Here is a 7,614-nt window from a genome sequence, read left to right on the forward strand (position 1 = left end):
GTTCGAACCCCCAAACCGTGAAATCATGACCTGAGCCGAAACCAAGAGTCAGACGCTTAACCACCCAGGTGCCCCTATGTGAACTTTCTAAGAAATAGAAAACTTAGCTGTGACAGTAGGCAGCTCACACTTGGGTTCGCCCTGAAGTGACGATGAGCCACTTTGAAGGTCAGTGAAGTGAACCCACACCTGTGCTAGTCTGTATTCCAGGGCTCTGGAGCTCCCCTGGCAGGCTAATGGCTCTGCAGACCCTGACAGCCAGGTACTGCAAAGATCCCTTTGTGTCAGCTGTCCCTGAGGCCTAGGGGCTGGCAGCTTTCTGGTGCCAGGGTGTCATGTCAGCAGCTTATAACACAAAACAATGCCAGGGAGCATGCAACTAGCCACTGAAGGCCCTGGGTGTGAAATCACAGATAGAAAATATTTATTGAGCACCACTTGTGTGTCAGGCATAATGCAAGGTATACTCCCTATGCTGGTGCCACAGAGTAGGTATTATTATCCCCATTATACAGATGAAAAGCTGAAGTTTAAGATGATTAGGTGATTTACCAAGATCACAGAGTAGGAATTATCAGAGCCAAGGTATCAGATCCCAGTTTTGACTCCAATGCTTCTGCTGTGTTCTGCTCAGGCATGTAAACTGAAATTGCTGATCCCAAACCAGCCCCAGCACCCCGGGCTCCGATGGCCTCACCAGCGTCTTCTCGTGTCTCCCTGTGCTAAACAGACCCTCAGCGCCTCTCATCCAGAGAGACTCCTCTTGACTTCTGAGGAAGATGCCAGGAATCCCAGGTGGGCAGGGACAACTTGGTAAATGAAAAGGAGCTGCTGGGGAGAAAGAACTTTTCCTGTATCCTCTTCTGAAGGTGTTTGGGGCCAGGGAATTAAACAGACAAAAGACAGATTAGCAAGAGAAAAGACAGGCTTTTATTTACATATATATGGGGGTTCACAAAGAAATGTGACTAAAAGAGGCAGTTAGAATTGGGGCTTATATGCCATCTTAATAAGGGAAGGAGTGAGGAGAAGGACACTTACAGAAAAAAAAGTGGCCCCTTAGAAGTGGGGGGAGGGGAGAGAGAACATTTACCAGAAAAACAAATGACTTTTAGGAAACATAAATGAGGCCTGAGGAGAATAGATGGGAGATATGACAGTTTTGTGACCATGCTTGTTTAGGTATGAAGTGCTTATCTGGGGTGGTAAGAATCAATATTTCCTAGCTGTTCTGGGGGAAGGGCTTCGTGACAATTTTGAATTCCTTATGAAGCAATGCTTTCAGGCAGATAAGAGGTTTCAGGAGCTCAGTTGCCTTCCCTTCACAATAATTTTTATTCCGCTGGACCTCTTTGAAGCAGTGAGAGGTCACGCTGGGCTCAGAAACATAGGCCACCTTCAAGGACCCCTGGAAACTAACCAGTGAAACATTTTGGCAAATTAAGGTAATGTCTATAGCCTTACTCTGTGGCAGTGACATAAGGGTTTGTTTTAGGTTGGGTTCTGTGTTTTGAGCACAGGGAATATGGTAAGGCTGGATGTGCCCAGCACGATCTTTTATAGGAAAGTGATGGCAGAGGTTTGGTGAGACGCTTGCCCTCTCCTGGCTTTGCTGAAGCTCTGTCGCTGGCATAGGACATGGCAACAAATCTTTCCTCCAGCCACCTTCCTGAGAACGGGTGCACAGGGTACACAGAAGGGGTGTGAATGGTCTGCCCTCATAAAACATTGCTTCCCTGTAGTCCAGCCCACCTTTCTCCACCTGCCCGATGACCAACAGTGCCAGTGATTGTGTTTATGGCTTGGGAGTGAGTTCTGAGGTCTTGAATGCTTCAATACAGCTCTGGCAGTCTTCTAAAGGTACCAGTGACAGCAGCTCAAAAGAAGAGGTTGAGAGAAAAAGAACAAAGCAGCCAGGGTTGGAGAGAATGAGTGAAACCTCCCTGGCTTTTGGATCGCAGACTGTGGGAGTCTGGCTGAACCCCAGGAGACGTGAAGGGTCAAAGTCTAAGCCAGGGTTTATGTTACTGGCTTACTAACCCTAAGCCAGGGTTTATGTTACTGTAGACATTACAGTTTCTCCGTGTTTGAGAGGGGAAAGCTCCTGGAGAGGCACAAGTCCAGCCCTCAGCTTCTTCTCCCCATCAGGACTCCTTTTCCTACGTTTATTTCTTTTTTTTTGGGACAGAGAGAGACAGAGCATGAACGGGGGAGGGGCAGAGAGAGAGGGAGACACAGAATTGGAAACAGGCTCCAGGCTCTGAGCCGTCAGCCCAGAGCCCGACGCGGGGCTCGAACTCACGGACCGCGAGATCGTGACCTGGCTGAAGTCGGATGCTCAACCGACTGCGCCACCCAGGCGCCCCCAGGACTCCTTTTCCTAAACCAGGTGGCTCACCCACAGGTGTCCCCCAGCCCCCTCCTACCTCCCTTGCCTTCCTGACACATGGCCAACTCCTTCTCATCCTCTGGGGATAGGCTTCAATTTCCCGTTTCAAAGGGACATTCTACGGTCACTCTAAGTTGCCCAGCCCTCTCCATAATCCCTGTTGTGATAGTCTGTTCGTTTCCTTAAGAGCTCTTTTTAAAATGTTTATTTCTTTTTGAGGGGGGTGGGGGGGAGGCAGAGAGAGGGACAGTTTTGAGGGACAGAGAGAGGTGGGGACAGAGGATCTGAAGCAGGCTCCAAGCTGACAGCAGAGAGCCCCAGCTCTAACTCATGAACCATGCATGAGATCATGACCCGAACCGAAGTCAGACCCTTAACCGACTGAGCTACCCAGCTGCCCCAAGAGCTCTTATCACAAGTTGTACTTAAATATGTTTCTTATTTATTGTCTGTCTGCACTTCTAAACTAAGAGCTTCAAAAAAAAGGAAGGACCAGGTGTGAACCAGCCGTGTTCCTCCAGCACTTAGCACTGTGCCCGGCATGGAAGGGGTAGGTATTCAGTACTGCGGATTCACTGCATCACTGAGTGAATGAAATGCGAGCTCTGCCTTACAGCAGCAGTCCTCACATTTTAGAACCAGGAAGAATTACCTGGGGATCTTATTAAAATTCAGATTCCCAGGCCATACTTCTTGAGATTCCAATTCAGTAGGTCAGGAGAGGGGCCCAGGAATGTGCATTTTTTAAAATTTTTCTTCTAGAGAGAGATAGAGAGCACAAATTGGGGGAGGAGCAGAGGGAGAGGGAGAGAGAGAGAATCCCAAGCAGGCTCCACATGCAGCGCAGAGCCCAACACAGGGCTTGATCCCACAACCCTGGGATCATGACCTGAACCGAAATCAAGAGTTGGACACTCAAACAACTGAGCCACCCAGGCGCCCCAGGAATGTGCATCTTTAATAGGTACTCCTGGTGAAGCTGACACGGGCACATCTAGGCAGACCCGCTGCATGGTTTTGTCTCCACTGCAGAGACATGGCTGAGAAAGAAACTTTCACCACTTGCCATTTCTTTTACTTCCTGTCTGTTAAGCACATAAAGTCCAAAAGTGCATGCACTGGAGCTGAGGGAGCTGCAGAGAGAGGGCGGAGAGGTGAAATGAGAAGGCATGTGCTTATTATTATTATTAGAAATTAGAAGCAAACACTAGAGTTAATAATGTACTGCTGTTACCCAGCATACAGGTAGCCATTGTTTACATGCTTTCATTAGCTCAGCAGACTCACCCACCAGTGACCTAGGCGCTGACCTTGGTATTGGGGATGCACTGATTAATAAGACAAAGGACCTGACCTCAGGGAGCATCCAGCTTGGTAGTGGAGGCAGGCAGATCAGTGATGTGTTGAGAACAGTAAAACCCACTAAGAGTAAGAGCAACATGTTCGGGCAGCTCTGGGAAGGGCAAGTCAAGTTGCTCCACAGAGGAGGATGCATTAGAACCAGACTTGTTCAGCTGGGGCTTACTTGGCCAGGAAGACGGACTAGTATAGGGCCAAGATCAGCACCAATTAGCAATGACCACAGTGTAGACTCCATTTGGGAGCAAGCAGAGAGAGATCTGTCTGAAGAGATGGAGAGCATTTTCCAAGGTCAGCCTTGACCTCCTTAGGGGTTTTCAGAAGCCAGCCCACAACTTCCATCCAGGCCAGGGCAGGGTTTTCTCGTGTCTGTCCAAGGTTTAGAATTTTTAAATTGGAATATTTTAAGGCAAAGAATGCTCCTGCTTGCTGCTGCTTTCACCATGCCTTACATTCAGCCCTCTTCTTACATCAAGTCAGCGGCCCTTAGGAGGCACTTAGGGCTGCCACTCTTTCTAGGAGAGGGGGTTCAACAGAAAGCAGAAATCAGAGTAGGAATGTGGTCCCCTGTGCGGTTTTATGAAAATCAGTCTGGTGATATGTGGTAGACAAAATATAATTGGAAGATGAAAGAACAGCCAGGAACTTCCTCAATGGCCTGGCCCAACTTTCCCCATATTTTCTTGACTCTGTACCCTCAATATACATAGAAATCACATACGTGTCTCATGTCCTAATACAGTATGGGTGCAAGTAATGATTCTGTACCCACCTCCAACGTGTGGGATTTTTCCCCACACCAACAAGCAATTCTCCAACATCAGCTGGATATCCTCTAATCCAACTCAATTCTGAGACTATCTACACAGAGAAAGCATTAGATCCAACAGGTTAAGGGCTCAGTCCCACCAGACTGCTCCACCCTCAACTTCAGATGCCAATCACAAGTGCAGGTGGCCCGTCACCTGTGCTTCTGACCAACCAGCATGTAGATCAGAGGCTCTAGTGACCTTGGTTCTAACGACCTTGGGTTCGATTAATTTGCTCACAAAACTCAGAAATATTTTACTTACTAGATTACCGGTTTATTATGAGGGATATAGCTCAGGAACAGCCGGATACAAGTGATGCACAAGGCAAGATACAGGGAAGGGCACAGAGCTCCCATGCCCTCTCCGTGCCCACCACTTTCCTGGTACCTCCATGTGTTCACCAAGGCAGAAACTTTCTGAACCCTGTCTTGTTGAGATTTTATGGAGGCTTCATTACTTAAACATAATTGATCGAGTCATTAGCCTATGGTGGTTGATTCAACCTCCAGCCCCTCTGCCCTCCCTGGAAATAGCGGGTGGGACTATAAGTTCCAATCCTCGAATCACCTGGTGGCCTCCTCTGGCAACCAGCCCCCACCCTTAGGTGACCCAGGGGCATTCCAAAAGTGACCGCATTAACATAACAAAAGACATAGTTATTACTCTCATCACCGGGAAAAATCACAAGAATTTTACCTCCGGGCCAGTAAGCAGGACAAAGACGAAATATGTATTTCATATTATAAATCACAATACCATAGTTAAGTCATAGAAAGAAGAATTTAAATGAATGAGCTAAGGATAAAATAACACTTCTTTTAAGGCTTTTATTTTGTTAATAATACAAAAAAACCTTTTCACTGAAAGGAATTATTACGAATGCTGATGTTTTTAGTGAGTGCTATGTGGTTGATATGTTTTATTATGTTTGTGCTATCTTCATATTAACATTTTGCAGTTCAGTATTTAGAAGATCCGGTTTTAAGTGCAAATTACTTTGATGCTTGATTCTTATAGCTTTCAGAATTGAAAAAAGATACCACAGTAAGGTACAGACATCCAAATGAAAAAAGTGCTTCACTGGCTGTGCTTACTAAAATATTAATGTTTCAGTCTTCCTCACCAATTATACAAAGGCTTTTGTTTAAATCCAGCTGGCAAATTTCCATTTTTTCTTGATGTCCATCAGTTGTTCTTGTGTATTTTATATTTTTAACCAGAAGGTTTGAAAACCACCCGAACTCTTCATATGGAAGATGTTTAATTAAGCTGGGCATTAGGTAGGCCAAACATCAACACTACCAATTTCTTGCTGTTTGCCTCTGTTTGCATTATTAATGCTATCTTCTCAAAGTAGTTTCCTCTGGCGGGACTCATTTTTAAGCATGTATCTATTTCTTCAGGGTTTATTTAGTGAAAACAAATCATAAATTCATTTAACTTGGCCCACCTGCCCTGCAGAAGGTCAAGTTACACAGAAAGCAAAGGAGTGGGTGCCAAGCCCTCCAAGTTTAGAGCCCCTGCTCTATCCCAGGCCAGTGTTTCCAGGCTGATTGGTATGTGATTTTGGCATGTGACCTCGGATGGCCTGACTGACAGAGCAGTGAGTGGCCAGTACCCATCACATAGTAAATACTAGAAAATGCAAGGTCCTTCCCATTGTTTGAAGTTCTAGAAATTCTAATATTTTCTGCCCACACTTCAGAGGCTCATCTTGCACAGGGCCTGGTGCCTGCAGGTCTCTTTTAGGAGACCTCAGTCTCCAAGGTGAGGAGATACAGATGAGATAAACGAGACAGTATCTGGAGTGGGGATCAGTTGATGGGGGGGCAGGGAATAAGGAGATCCAGGATGTCTAGAGTTTCCAGCGGGGTTGGCAGGGTTGTGGGGTGTTCATTCTGACAGACAGCATTTCCTGGGATCACAGGTGCTTGGTGGCCTTGTTCCAGCATGGCCTCCCAGGCCAGAGGAAGATCCAAAGGCTGGCTCTGTCCTCTGCTTCACTTGAACTCTATTCCTCTGTTCTCCCCAGCCCCCACCCCAAATCACTGAATGGACATGTGAGGCAAGCAGCGGACCCAAAATCCTAAGACCTGGGTTCCAGTCCATACTTAGTAGCTGTGTGACTCTGGGCACAGCTTTGTCATCCACAAAATGAAAATGAAGGAACGAACCCTGCTTGCTTCACAGGATTTTAATGCGGCTCAAGTAAGACAAGGCACAGGCACGTGTGAAGGCTCTGAAAACTACAAAGCACCATATAAACGGATGGCATTATTATGATTTAATAGTATCTTGTGTGCATGGTGATTGATGCACCAGGCAAGGCATACTCCCTCGCTCCGGCTTTTGTTTTTCTGGGACACATTCTAGGAGGGTGTGCAGCTATGTGGTGTAGGAGGCAGCCACCGGCATGAGTAACCCATGGGCAGTGTGTCTGCATAGCTGAACATCCTAAAATACCACTGACCTCAGGCATCCTGAGACTAGAGGTCACACTTGGAAGCTAGGTGGCTTGGATGGTATAGAGGCTGCTGGGGGTTCTGGAGCCAAGGAGCAAGGCCAAGACCACTGGAAGCAGGACTTGGCTTCCATGGAAACTCCCTACTCTGGGCATTTATTCCTTCAGTTGTTGTGAAAGAAATCTAAGAAGCTGGCACGAGATTCAAGCATTGTTTGAAACTGGGAGATAAAACCCCCTATCGTACCTACTTTGGTAATTTGAGTTTTGCCTTGCCCTGACCCCAAGTATAGTCAGTCTATTAACATATTTACCGGATGCCCACACAGAAGGATAGTACAGACCCACACAATGAGAGCACTACAATCTGATTGGGAAGATTGAATACGGGATAAATGGATAATAGATAGATAATAGATGACAAATTAATGATAGTGATGAGAAATATGATAAATTCATGATAGATATAGACAGATACTGGATGGAGGATTGGACAGAGAAGTATAAACATGAAACGATACTAACATCAGAATAAAAAGAACAATTTAGGGAGTACCTACAATGTGCCAGGTGTGACATGCCAGGTAGCTTCA

The 7,614-nt window shown here is 46.4% G+C and overlaps 1 long non-coding RNA gene across 1 annotated transcript in view; it reads right to left on the reverse strand.

Annotated features, from left to right (window-relative positions):
• Window positions 1-3,310: 3,310 nt before the first annotated feature.
• Window positions 3,311-7,614, reverse strand: part of LOC147584187 (uncharacterized) — a 68,199-nt gene continuing 63,895 nt past the window's right edge. Inside the window, exon 4 of the long non-coding RNA XR_015253909.1 lies at window positions 3,311-3,522. This is a non-coding gene — a long non-coding RNA (uncharacterized LOC147584187). The remainder of the gene's footprint in view (window positions 3,523-7,614) is intronic.

Source organism: Puma concolor, chromosome A1, assembly GCF_028749965.1.
Source record: "Puma concolor isolate L17-30 chromosome A1, mPumCon1.1.hap2, whole genome shotgun sequence".
Taxonomy (NCBI): domain Eukaryota; kingdom Metazoa; phylum Chordata; class Mammalia; order Carnivora; family Felidae; genus Puma; species Puma concolor.